The sequence below is a fragment of the Coturnix japonica genome, chromosome 25 (assembly GCF_054131305.1).
Source record: "Coturnix japonica strain WE chromosome 25, WE-NBRP24, whole genome shotgun sequence".
In the NCBI taxonomy this organism is placed as follows: Eukaryota; Metazoa; Chordata; class Aves; order Galliformes; family Phasianidae; genus Coturnix; species Coturnix japonica.
Window position 1 is genome coordinate 7,711,362 of NC_140687.1, and position 14,527 is coordinate 7,725,888.

The following is a 14,527-nucleotide window of genomic DNA, read 5'->3' on the forward strand; positions in this document are numbered from 1 at the left end:
AAACAGAATAAACTATCAAATTTAGTTCTATTAGCGTGCACTTTTGTCTCAAGTGATGCATGGTCATATTTTTAAAATCCCAATTAGTTGGGTGTAAGAGACGTATCCATTCTACAATACAGGGTCATCCCTTTGCCTGGGATTCCTTTCCAGGTTTTGTCTTTGCAAATTAAGAAAAGCTAATTAATAGGCTAATAACATCATGAGTGAGCAGTACTAACATACTAAAAGAGCTATTCCCATAGATTACAGCACTGATTACATCAAATCCTTTCTTTAACACACATTTGATCTATGGATAATGCCTAAAATTCTAATTCTTGAGACTGCATTGGTAACACTGAAAATCACACACTATGTCAAACCATTACTAATATTATTTATAACACCGCAAGTTACAAAGCAATTCCACTAGGAAAGAAACACACAACACAGTTACTATAAAGGCTGGATGCTATTTTCTGCCTTGAGATGAGACCAACAACGTATTCTGGTGGTGTTAGTAACAACCGCACAAGATTAGAAGTGTCTAGTGTCATATGAGTATCCTCAGTGAAAATCCATTGAATGATTTGCTTAGAAGCTTCAGATCGTATCCCATAGTCAGTCACAGTCTTACCAGCCTGCTGTAACAATTTCCAATGATGCACTTCCCACCGAGCAGCTCCCTGCTGATCGTCTATCAGCGGGCAAGCGAGCTGAAACACAGCTTGACACGGTCCCTCCAATATCATGTCTCTAATGACTCCAGACCAACGCAAAGGTGGAGGATCGCTACATGTGGGGGGGAATCGCATAGACAGGGGCTGTAAAGACATCGGTGAAACGCTCGAAGAGATTGATGCCTCCTTCGTATGCAGTTCTAAGTCCTGCAGCTCCTCAGTTAATGTTTTATTATGTTCCTCCAACGCTTTCTCATTCCCACCATTATCCGAGTCGCTTTCACTCTCAGGAGCTTCTTGCTGCTCTGCACACCCCTCAGCCCCCCCCCACCGCACCTTCCTCACCAGCCAAAACCGGATCTGCCAGAGACGTTGAAGAGGTCGAGGACGAGGGATTATTCGGGGCTTCTGCGGCAGCCCTGACTTGTGAGGCTGATGAGCAAACAGAGTACGAACCTCCTGGTAACAGGGAGTCAAGCTCTGACCTTGACTGAGCACTAGGTCCGGATAGAGCTTGTACCACAGCAGCAGCGAACTGCCGCTCAGATTGCATATTCTTCAATGTATTTATTTTGTATTCCTTATTTTTGGAGATAACAAAGTCCCACATATGGTCGACTATTTCTCGCCATTCAGCTACAGTGAACATCAGTGCCACCTCCTGAAGGTGTCCATTCATATGAGCCCATTTTACCAGCTCGGATATGCATTTAGGAGATACCTGCTCCCCTGTCTTAGAGAGAATACATTTGAGCAGTTCCTCCACAGCTTCCCACAACATCGTGGATGGCAGAGAACGGGATGGTACCCCGATGAGAGGTGAGTGCCATGCCCCCCCCCCCCAGTTCTTTATTGCCCCCACCTCATTATTTGTGGTTCCTATCCCTTTATTTTGTTCTCTCCCCCATATTTGTGCCCTCACTCTGTGTTTATTTTGCTCACCCCCCCTCCGCCCCCGCAATTTTTTCAAACCAGCTTTGTCTGCACCAGCAAGCACCTGCGGGACCCTGAAGCTGGTGGGGGACGTGGGGACCCCCCTGAGAGGGGAGAGCGCGACAGCCGCTTGGACTGGGAGCAGGAGCCGGAGCCTGAGGAGCGGGGGAGGCGAGAGCAGGATGGGCAGAGGGGCAGGGGGCGTGGGCAAAGCTGTGGGTGAGTCAGTGATGTATGGGTGCATCTGTTGTGGGGTGGTGCTGAATGGGGTGGAAGCTGTGCTGACCTCACCCCCCCACAGCTGTGCCTTTGTCACCTACAAGAAGATGGAATCAGATGACCAGGCTCTGGGGATCCCTGGGTGAGCTGAGGGGCACTGGGGGGGCACAGGGACGGTGTGGGGGTGCCAGCAGTGCTGAGTCCCTGCCCCCATCCTGTGCCCCAACAGCCGTAAAGAACAGTGCCAAGGGCTCACACCGCGACAAGCGGGCGCAGGTGGTGTACAATGAGGACCTCTTCGGGGGGCAATAAAGGTTTAGTGCACACAGCAGTGGTGTGGCAGGGTGACAATGGGACAGCGGGAGAACGGGGATGGGGGAACTGTGGGACACGGGGAGCTGCAATGGGGGAGGCTGAGTGGTGACCAGCTGCACACACACCTGTAACTGAACTGCCAGCCTCACCTGGCTGTGGTGCTGAGCATGCTGGGCTGCCTGGCCCTGCTCTCAGCAGCACTGTGTCCTCCCTCCCAGCCCCCACAATTCCACTGATACAGTTATGTCTGTTAGAGAGATTCACACTGCATGGAATGTGCCATGGCCAATAGCAACTGAAGGCTTCAGAACCAAATAAGTGTGAGGAGGCAGTGCTGGAGCTCATCTCTTCCATGGAGCTCATAACAGCAGCACAGCAGTAACCCTGGTGGCAGCAGCACCAGGATGTTGCTGGAGCAGCACTCCTGGCTCCCCTCCTGCTCCCTCCAAGAGCTGCAGGCAGACGTACAGCACTGCTGTCCTGTGCCAGGTTTATTTAAAAACACAGCTGAGAGCCGCCGGCATAAACAGAGGAGCCTGACTACGTTCATACAATATCTTAAATAGAAGGCAAATACAAAAGGAAAGGATAAAATATTTACAGTAACAGTGGGAGACACGACATGGGCACAGTCCCACCCAGAGGCAGCAGAAAACCACTCAATACCCTGCTGAAGCACAGAGTCACCACGGCGTCCTCCAGCAGGGCCAGGTCTGCACTGTGCCCACAGCAGGGCTGGGATGGCTGCACTCTGAACTGAGACAAGCAAAGCGCACACGTGTTGGCTTCCAGAAATCATCAGCACAGCATCAAGCTCTGCCAGCAAACAGCACTGGAAATCCAGCAAAAGGGAAAGGAGGGAATAACGCAGCAGTGGCGTGCAGCTCCCGCTTCTCACACTGCTGCTGCATCACTGCTGATAACTGGAAGGCAGGGAGCACCCCCCGCCTTGGTGGCACATTTGGTCCAAAACACCAGAATAATTCTGCTCCCTCCCACCCCCACACTGTCATTAAGTTGCCTTAAAGGATTCAAGTCATAAACAAAAGCATACACCAAAAATACTCAAGAGCTGGCAGAACTCCAGGCTAGATATGGGGACTGCCCGAGAAATGGGAGCACCGAAGAAGCTTCCAGCTGCACCCAACACTGAGCATGGCCAAGGGAGGAGCAAGGAAGGAGCTTGAGGTTGAAGCCTTCAGAGCGTCACTGAATCAGGAGATCAATTGCCAGGCACTGCAGCACACAGATGGACGTCCTTCTGGGCTGTCACAGAACTGCTTTATCCTCTTGCTGCTGAAAGGAGCCAACCAGGATCAGGGAATGGATGCACAAGGCCTCAACTCTGACCAGCAGGAAAACTCAGGACAATGGAATGCAGTCTGCCAATCTTTTACCAGTTCAGCTGTGCTTTAAGACTCATTATTGTGAAGCCTCCTTTAGTAAATTATCACCCTGGGGTATCCAACCAAAAAGAAAAGGTTTTTATTAAATTAAAGGGTTTTTTTTTGTTGTTGTTGTTTTGTTGTTTTTTTGGTTTTTTGTTTGTTTGTTTGTGTTTTTTGTTTTTTTTTTAACATACTATAATAACTACTACGCAGTTCAACAGTCAGTCATCTCAGAAAGTTCACGAAGGAAATCATCCTCATCCTTCTCCAGGTCCAAGTCAATTTCTGCTACCATTTCCCCTCCTGAGATTTCCGAGATGAACTTTTCAGTGTCATCTTCTACAGCCTTGGTGAGCAGGCTGACCTCCAGCAGGGCTGGAGCAGCAGTCTGGGAAGAAGGAAGACAAAGTCAAAGAAAGGAAGACAAAGTCAAAGAAAGACAAAGATTGCTCAGGAGATCCTTCCTCTGCAGTGCTTCTCCTTCAGCACTGCTGATCCTGAACCCAACACGGGGGCTAAGGGGCTCCTGAAGGATGTTAACAACCACGTGAAGGCTGCAGAGCACCTCAGGTCTTTTTAACAATGCAGCATTAATGGACAAATTCGTTCACACCACAAAGGAATCACAGGGCTGCAGAGCATTGTGCGCACACTGCCATTCATCCAGCATCCTGCACAAAGCGACTGCTTTGAAAGGAAACCTGCATACATTTCAGTTCTCCACACTTTCTGCAGCAGTTGTATCTCAGTATCAGCCTGACCAGGACAGCACTGACACTTCTTCCCCTCCTTACCAAAGCTGCTTTTTTAGCTGGAGGCTCCTCTTCTTCAGTGCTCGTTTAAATCAGTACAGTGCTAGAGCTGTTACACACCACATTCTATTTGAGCAACAGAAAGTCATTCCTGTTCCCCTACACAACATCCACCCACAGTCTGATTTCATTGAACACGAAGCCATCGTGACCTTTTTGTATCCAGTGCTCCCACCTTAACCTCACAAGTTGTACCTGGTGCCAGCAGATTTACTGCCTCACTGCCAGATACAATCAGATCAATTCTGAGTTTGAGGAGTGCAAAGCTGTCTGGGAAAGCCATAGAAAGTATCAGGATTGTGAAACATGGCTGCAGCTCTTCACCAAAGGCAGGAAGGTAGGAATGCACTCATGATGGTGGCACATGGTGAGCAGTGAGACACAAGAACATGTGAAGAAATTGTGTCACTGTGTCCATCTACAGAAGGGACTCACCTCTGCGGGTGCAGAGACAGCTTTGGGAGCAGCCCTGCTCCATTCCACAGTCTTTTCCTCTTCTCTTCCAGGTGCTTTAAAACAAGGAAAAAGAAAATCACTTGGTCAACAGCGAGCATAGAAAGAAACCTGAGTGCCAGTGTTTCCTCCATGTGCTTATTTCCTCACATTCATTAACAAAGAACACGAGAGAGGCGACATCTCGCAGTCCATACAGTATCCAAGCTCTTCCCTCCTTCACATGCTGTCTCTTCACAAAGCCTCTCTCACCTGCCCAATGAATAACTCACCCCCCTGACCTTTGTGACAGAGGTTGGCCCCCATGTTAAAAACTCAATCCATGCTTTACAAACACATTTACATACTAAAACAAGCAACACGCCAAAGATGAAGATAACCTTGGCGTCAACACACAGAACATGCCACACCGAAAACATGGCAGAAAGAAAGTACATGAGAAACTGAATTACAAAACCTCACAGCGAATGAATTCTCCAGAATGAAGCAGGCAGACACCACGGATTCAATGGAAAAACACATGGATGGACATCCTGGCACTTCCTGCCTTTGCATTTGGTAAGAAACAGCCCAGGCAATTCTAAGCAAACTCCATTTGCTTGACAGGGGAAGCACTTCAGCAGAGCAGAAAGTGAAACACCTCGTTACCTGCTGGCTTTGCGATCTGCTGCATCCGCAGGGCTTTCTCCTGCTTGATTTCTTCTAAGCTTTTAATATGCATTTCTTCCAATCGCTTGATTTTACGCAGTGGCTCTTCCAGTTTCACGTTACCAGGCTCAGGTGGAGGGAAAATTCTCTTCTTCTTGCGCTTATCCTTAGATCTCTTCTCAGTAAGAACCTCTTCTACTTTTTGCTTCTCTTCTTCCAGTCGTCTCTTCTTCCAGATCTCCCCTGCTGGCTTGGCACCCTTCTCTGTCATCATCAAGAAAGGAGAAGCATAAGGATTACAAGAAATTACAACGAGAGCTCAAGTTTCCAGATTTGTCATAATATTACAGAATATACGTGTTCCCAACAACAACGCTCCTGAGAAAGAATAAGCAGAAAGCCTAGAGAATCTGTGCAGCAAACACCGATGACCATTTACCTCTCCTTGGTGCTCTGTCAACCTCGATCTTCTTCTCCAGCCTTTCTACGAGGCTGCGCTTCAGCGGAAGGCCACTGACATCAGCTACAGAGAGAAAACAACAACATTCCTAAGATAATTCCTTTGGAGAAAGATTTTTACAAGTCAACCACAAACTTTGGTTTCTCCAAGTGTATGTTCTCAAATTCACCTTTCAGCTGCTACACTTGTGTGCCACTTGGAGTCATCACAGACCCACGACACACTTTCCTCCCTCCTGCTTCAGCAGTGCCCTCCCATTTACGTGGAGGCAGCCAAACAGCAGCTCACAAGCAGCCCTTACCTACAGAGGATTTCCGTTTTCCAGGTTTATCAGCAGTATTCGGTTGAATCACAGGCACCTCCCCTAAAACAAAGAAAAACAAATTGCTTATTTGACAGAAACCAACAGAATTACTGTCTTGTGAGCCCATTTCCCACCCAAAACAAATACAACCAAAAGACACCACTTTGACAGCCCTGACACAAAATTATATTGCAACTGTAATGCACTCAGGGTTAAGTCCCAATTGTAATTTATCCATTCCACTTAGGAGCCACCAAATGGAAGCAAAGGTACTCATCATTACCCTGCTTTGCAGGCAGCATCACAGTGCTGACCAGTGTCCGCACATTCTCCTTCTTAGGCACACGAACAATCTGAGATTTGAGCCGATGAGCAGGAGCTCCTGAAGGTCCTTCTGATCCAAGTGTTTTTATTCCAGCATTCAAACTGTCATCTGGGAACACAGAGCAGTAAATGAGACCGAGGGACAGAGGCACACGCTGAGGACCACAGCTCTGCAAACTGCCTCCTGCTCAGAAGCATGCAGAACAAACCCTGTCAGCTCTCCCCACAGCTAAGAGCACCATGGACCTGATGTCTGTCTGCTGCCCTCCTTTCAACCTTCTGGATATTAAAAGTAGGCTTTATCCCTTACTTTATCCCATCCATATGACATTAGATTCCTCTATCAGCAAATGTGGCTTTCACCACTGGTTGAAAAGATGCACATACAGGCACTTAAACTCCATGCTGTGGCCTCGTCTTGCTCTAATGATGTAAACAAAGGAGTTTACCTTCCTAATCTGAAAGGCACATGAAGTTACAAGGTAGGAACAAGATCATGGAAATAGCTGATTCCATTCAGCAACCCTATGTTCTGTTGTGTTTGTACAATGAATTGCTTTGGAGTTAATTGGCAAGTGCTTCTGATTAATCCTGGAATACCTTGTTTTGTATCAGCATCAGATTTTGTAGTGGAAATTATCTGCAATCCAAGATGGTTTTCTTCAGCTGATTGCTGGACAGGTGTTTTTGTTTCTTCTCCCTCCTTAGAAAGCTGGTCTGTACAAGCAAAGAAAAAATCAGTCTCTTCAGTTATGCGGTAGGAATTCAATCAGATTATCCACTGCACAAAGATGGCAGGCAAGGCTGAAAACCCACACAGATAAATGCTGAGTCTCCACTTGCCCATCCAAATGGCTTCTCTGTGAACAAAGAAATCCCCCCCTACACAACATTCATCTCCCTGACACCCAGTAAAAGCTTAAATGCAGGAGAACAACCTGCAAGGCAAAGGCCACAGGAGCAGAGAGAAGCTGAGCATGCAAGATAAAACTGAGGTATCAGAAGCACACAAAGTTCAGCTCTGAACCTATCTATCAGCTCACAAGTGAACGTTACCTGGCGTTCTTTATGACACTATACCCACCTGTGAGTAATAGAGTTAATCTTTCGTACCTAAAAAAGACAAACTCACTTTGGCTTGGTGGAAAGAAAACCCCATTGAGGTAACGTCCCTTGGTGTGATGGAAGGCACAGTTGGATTTCTGGCAGCCTCCTGGCTGGTTCTCCCAGTAGCAGGAAATCATGCTGCGTTTTTTCTGAAGACAGAAAGGAAGAAGAGCTGATGATAACGTGGACCTAAGATCTGCAAAGGGAGACTGAGCTCCAGATGGTGCCAGTGAGCAGACTGCCACAAAGCAGCACTCAAACACCACTCTGAAGCGTGCGCAGGCTGGGAGCACCAGGCTCACTGAGCTTTCCTAGAATTCTGTGGGTGAGGACACCAGTTTAGAAGGGGTTAAACTAACACACCTTGCAGAATGCTTGTCTGATTGATGTGGTTCTTTAGTATCTGTTGATAGAACACTGTTGGTATCAACTACAAGAATATTCTGCTATGATATACCAATGCCATTGAGCTCTCTTCCCTCTGCTTCCTCCCCTATTCTTAACCGTAGGAACCATCATCATTTCAAAGCAAATGAACCTAATCTGCAAAAGCACATTCAGCCCATTTAAAGAAATGAGAAGTGGGTTTGGTGATAAACTCTGAGGAGCCAACACTCACACTGATCTCCATGTGCCTGAACCTGCAGACATTCCTGAAGCAGCGGCCCTCCTTCCACAGCGTGCAGATGGTTTCATTGCCCAAAGCGGCTTCACAGTGCCTGAAGGAACAGTTGTCTCCCTGTAACCCAATGGAAACCAAGAGAGGAAAATGAAATAGTACAGCCTGAGAACTGGCCATGCTTTGAGCTCATTTTTAGCGAGTTGCTCTATTGTACAATGCAATTAGTTATGAAGTTTGCTGAAGACCAGTAATACTTCTACTTATTCTACCCATTCCTCTTAACTTCAGAACTGAAAGAAAGAAAAAATGAAGGAAAAAACCCAAGCAGACCTTTTTACAAGTGGAATAGAAGTAGAAATAGCAATCATTTTCTTTAATCGACATGCTGGACGAGCGCACAGAAGCGGTTCTGGTCTCGGGGATCTCTGTGCAGCTCTTCCTGTGCTTCTCAAAGAGCTGGCTCGTGCTTCCTTGGACTGAAAGTCTTCTACAGTCTTGATCAGTGAAATCTTCTTTTGAAAAGGAACCCTAAGCAAAACACCAAAAAGCAGAAAAGCATGAGGAATGCCCACCCGTCTTCCCAGCTTTGTTCTCTTCATTCAATCAGTCTCTCAGGAGCAGTTGTTTCAAAACATTGCCCTCCTCAACACTGGTCAAACTCTAGTAACATCACCCTGACTCAGCACGGAGTCCCTGGGCTGCACGGCTGCAAGCCCTCCAATGGAGCCCCTCCTTCAACACCACGAGTGACAGCAGTGAGTAACCCCAACACATTTGTCTGACCGCTGCAGGTCTTCAAGCTCAACCACCTGGACAACCTCAGCAAATACAGTGATCTTCAAAGCTTTGCAGTTCACTTCTCCTGTAGGCCGAACCAACACTGAATCCATGAATTAATTAATTATAACAGGTTAGGAAGAATATTCCTCCTTACTTTGCCTATGTCAAATTCTGTAAGTTGGAATTTCTGGTCTTCAAGGATTCTTCACCTTTGAAGAATCCACAAAAACCATCCTCCGTCTTTATTACCTGTACAGCAAAAGCATGACAGTGCGTATCAATACACAAATCCACACACATGTGCCTGTATACTGTAACTCAGCACTGCATGGAGCTGCAGCACGATCTGCTCAGCCACAACAAGGGTTTGGGTTGGTTCATTTTTATTTTTTCTTTTCTGATGTAAAAATCAAATATTTTGGTATTTTAGATTTGTTTTGTTGCTTTTTTTTTAAGGTACCAAATGCAGTAAAACCTGCAACCAGGCCAGACAGAAGATCAAATTCAAGTGATTCAGAGCTCTTTCATTAAAGTGCTGCACATTTCTGAGCTAAGCATTTCCGATAGTCAATAAAGGTTGGAACCTTTTACTCACACAGACACTAGTGAATTTTCGAGGAATTTTTTTTTTTTTTTTTTTTTTTTTTTTTTCCCAGGGAATTTCCCCAAATCTAAACTAAAGAGAGGAGAAGTTCTCAAGTTAGTTGCTGGATTGACTGCATGACAAAGGGAACAAAAACAGCACTTAAGGACAAAGTTTCCTACCCTCCTCCAGTACTGATAGAAATGCTGCCTTTTACCTTTAGTACCTTCACATCAGATTCCTCTCTGGCAGATTCCTATGCTTCTAACAACCTCGGTGCTGCCCCGCACAGACGCCGGGCACCAACTGTCACTGGACTCTGCACCATGGAACACGCACACAGCTCAGCACTTCTGTTTCCTCACAATTGGAAGGGTTCTGGAATCGGGAGCATGAAGCGGACTAGAAATACCTCACATCCCTCTGCTCCTTACGAGCCCTTCCATTTTAAAACAAGATAAGCCCAGAGACATCTGTTAGCACAGCAGCCCAAATGCTAACCAGAACACACAGTGTGTAACGCTGAAAGTACCAGTTTAATGCCGCGCCACAAACCCTATATAGTGGTACAGGTGACCACCCCTATCAGATACCCATGACCTCCATGACTCCACTGCTGGTGCATGAAGGCACCACCTGCCCAATACCCAACATCTCCCCCCTCTTTATTATCTGCAGCCCCTGTAAAGGTTCCCCTGCATACTCCCTGTTACCCCAAAGGTGATTTGCACATTTAAGGCTATTCCGCAAATGAATCAATCATTAAACATATGCGAAAAACAATGAAACTGTCATAATAACATACCAAAGAGATGCAGCTGCAGTGACTACAAACCTGAAAGCACACAACAGCAATCTGCCTAAAAATTGTGAAATGCTGTATGGCAACACTTAGTCAACTTGTAGAGAACGGTGCATTCAAGTTCAAGATAACAGCACAGTACACAATGGAGTTACAACTTCTCCAAGTTCAATGTAACACTATTGTACAGAATCTTCATGGCAATCCAGTTCTGTCCAGTGTGCATTATAATGTCACACTCCATAACCAAATAAGAAGACAAAAACATATTGGCTGTGCAGAATCATTCTGAATGTCCACCACTGGGGGATTATCCAGGAACAAGGTCTCCCCCGCTCACGAACTATCAGTCCGGCATGAAGGCTGGATTCCCAGTTCGGACCTTCAGGCACATTGGGAGCAACGCTGTCTCATGTGCCGTTACCAGCAGCCGCTGCCCAGTGCTGACGTCAAATCACTGGCTGCACTGGAGACATTAACCAAGGAGTTGTTGACCAAAACTGGTGCTGAGATGTTCGGATCCTCGCGGTGCACAGGATGGCTCGTCATTTGGTGCCGGCTTAACCCAATGTGCCGGCAGCCAGCAGGGCCCACTTGGGGTCCCGACACAGACGTGTTTCCTGCCCTTGACAAGGAGTGGCATAGGGTCTGGGAGCCATGGCCCTCCGTCGGGTCTGATCAGGACCTGACCTATTGGTGTCCATTTGGTCAGCTGATGGTCTCCCTTCCAATTCTCTCAGTTAACTTTCTAAGAGCACCAAAGGTGGGTAGCAGCTTCTGCGCCTCTTCGTCCCCTGCAAAAGCTCACAGAACTCCATGCTGGCTTTCTCTAATGCTGACCGACTCACACAGTGAGAAGCTCCATCAGCCAGACCTCTCCGCATCATCCACATAATAAGCAGATTGAGGTCCTCATCACACACTCTGTGTCATTTCTTGTCAGCATGTCCTGTCGCATCCCTGGCTCTCCAGCAGGACTGTAATGCTGGGGTGAGCAACACTGGGCACTGTCAGTGTGTTTTTCTTGCAAGCATCTTCCAGGGAAATACGTGCAGGCATTCCCCACTCTTGGCTGTACCTCTGCAGTGCTGGGTCCTGTGTGAGCAGAGTTCTCTGCCCCAGAAGCCAAGTCACTGCTGTGCAGAGCTCAGCCTCGGGGTGAATGTGCTCCTGAGTTTGTCCCAGTGCAAGGACAACCTTCTCATTGCCCTTTAGGAGCACCTCTGGTGCTGATGGGTGCTCTGCTCTCAGCAACCACTGGATACACGGCTCCAGGCGCGTGTGTGCTTTGTTGCCTTGAGCTGTTTGCTCTGATCGCATCTCACCCTGGGGAGCCGGGATTTCCCTTTGGTCTCGGTGTCACTTCGAGACCAGTAGCAACACTAGGGGTCAGAGGAGAGCTGCTGAATGTGTGAGCAAAGCTGCTAATTGAGAAGGAGATCGCACGCGTGTGACTTCGAAACCCGAATTAATGAGCTTACCTTCACCCTCCTGACTAATGCAGACCTCATGCAGCCCTGGGCCTGCCCTTCTCCAGCCTCCTGCCTTGTTTTGCCTACTCATAGGAAAAGATTTAGCATAGCTCAGAGCCCCAGGCAGCGCTTGGAATGCCAGCAGGAAAGAGCTGCTGGTGTCCACATAGCTCAGGACTGCAGCAGTGGAGCTGCTGGACCTCAGTGTTCTGAACACTCTGATGTGGAAGTGATTGGCAGATGCTGTGGCCGGAGGGATGAGGTGCCTGCAGGGCGTCCCTTGGAAGAAGGTTTGGTGAGGATGGATCCTCTGAGCCAGCATCAGGCACAGGGTGCTGGGTGCAAATGCCAGTGCTGCCCCCTGTCATCCTTTTGGTTTTAAAAGGAGTACAGCTCCGTTTCCAAACATTGCCAACCACAGGCTGGCTGGCAGCTTGAAGGAACTGCCATGAAATTGGTCTAATGAAGCGTTCCTGGCAGAGCTTCAGAATGGACAAAGTGCAGTTTGTCCTCAACTGAGCTGAGGTCCAATGAGCTGAGTTTCCTGGCTCAGAGCAGAGGCCGTGAGCATCATGTCTCACAGTCTGTGTCACCTGGGCAGAGCCGTTAGGCAGGGGCTGCTAGTGGGGAGATGCCAAGGTTTTCCATGAAGATGATTGCTCAGATATGCCTGAGTTCAGATGGAGGGGCCCATTGCCCTACCAGGAAGTGGAAGATGCTTGGGGGTGAGGCAGCTCGTGCTTTCCCATGCCTGTAGGACCTTACAGTGCTGTGCCTTTCCACATACCTACCCCACCTTCTTTCTTTCCCATGCAGGGGGCATCATTAATCCAGTGGGTGGCACCAAGAATGCCCGGACAGCCCCACTGCAGTGCGTCTCTGTGGCAGAAGGACACACCAAGCCTGTGCTCTGCCTGGATGCCACCGATGAACTGCTTTTCACTGCCTAAAAAGGCATATGTTGGACAGAACAGGTGTGGGGGCTGCTGGCTTTTTATGCGCTATTCTCATAGATCTCCCCAGGCTGGCGTGGGGAATTGGGGTGCATGGCAGGGATGGCTCCTTCTGGGCTGCTCCCCTGTCCCTGCCTTCTGATGTCCAGGTGCTGGAGCAGGCTGGCTCCATTGACCTGGAGAGGAGCTGTGGGTGGTGGGAGGCAGCGCTTGGGAAGAAGTCGGTGCCTCCACGCCACGGATGAACTCCTTAGCCCAACTCTCTCAGGCACGTTCTTCTTCCTACAGACCGGAGCTGTAAGATGTGGAACTTGGTGACGGGTCAGGAAATTGCTTCCCTCAAGGGTCACCCAAATAATGTCGTTTCCATCAAGTACTGCAGCCACACGGGGTTGGTGTTCACCGTGTGTCATGGTTTTGTAATTTTGTAATTTTGCTATCAGTATTCCACATCATAACATCATGTAAAGTATGGATACTTCTATTGAATGTGCAGTCCACAGAAGAAGACTACGTTACCCCTGTTGTTCTCTGGGATATGATAAGTCACAGGACCAGGACGCTGTATAATCTCGTTCCCAGGCTGGAGTGCCCTCCTCCTTCTCTCGGACTTCTCGGAGAGTGGGAAGCGTTCCAGCCGTGTCGCATAGAGTTCACAGTCGGCCTCTCTGTTTTCGGGGACTCTCTCTCTCTCTGTTTGTTCGATTTGTTAGCCTCAATTATATTATATTGTGTTATCTTGTATTTCGATATCATATCCGCAGGCACCGAACCCCAAGGGGCCACACACGCTCCGCCTCACTGCTCCGGCAGCCCAACTCTAACTCGGTCCGGTCCCGGGCTCGGCGCAGCTGCTAGTCCGATGGCAATGGAAATTATAATAATTGATCACAGTCCGTTACAGATTTCTTTGTTCTTTCTCCACACCCACTGCTGCATTTGACTAGTCTTTAAAAAATCTGTCATGGGTTACTTAGATTTACCTATGCCCGTGACAGGGGAAGCCACCCCATGGGCCCCCCCAGGGGCCCAGAAAGGAGGGGGAAAAAGGGGAATGGGATAAAAACAGCGGCAATCTAAGGAGGAAAAACTTATTTTACTAAATATGATATCGAAATACAAGACTCCTCACAAATTGAGGATTTCCCCTGCAGTTTCCTTAAATGACAGCATTCCCTGTCCCTTCTCTATCACAAGGAACTATCCACTCCCTGCACTGAATCTAGTTTAAAGTGCTGGTAATCAATCCAACCAGCTTGCTCCCCAGCATGCTTTTGCCCCACCTGCTCTGTCACATTCTGTCTGATGTCCACATACCTGGTCTCTCAAAGGCCTGCCCAAGATCACAGTAACCAAAACCTTGATCTGACACCATTACCTGAGCCAGTAATTTACCTGGCCCATTCTCCCTCTTCATTTCTCAGCCCCCAGTCAGCAGTACAGAGAAGACTACTTGTGTTCCTGCTCCCTTTAACATCTTCCCAAGGGATTCAAAGTCCCTTTTAATGTTCTGTAATTTCCTTTTTTGCAGCCTCCTGGGACCCTACTTGAATGAGACCTTGAGTGGGTAGTAGCCTTCTATTTTATCAGAGGCAGTAGAGTCTTCTTAACATCTGTGACATGTGCCCCCAGATAACAGCAAACTGCTCTGGAGAGGTTATTTTTGGTGGCAAATTCGGGGCCTCAGTGC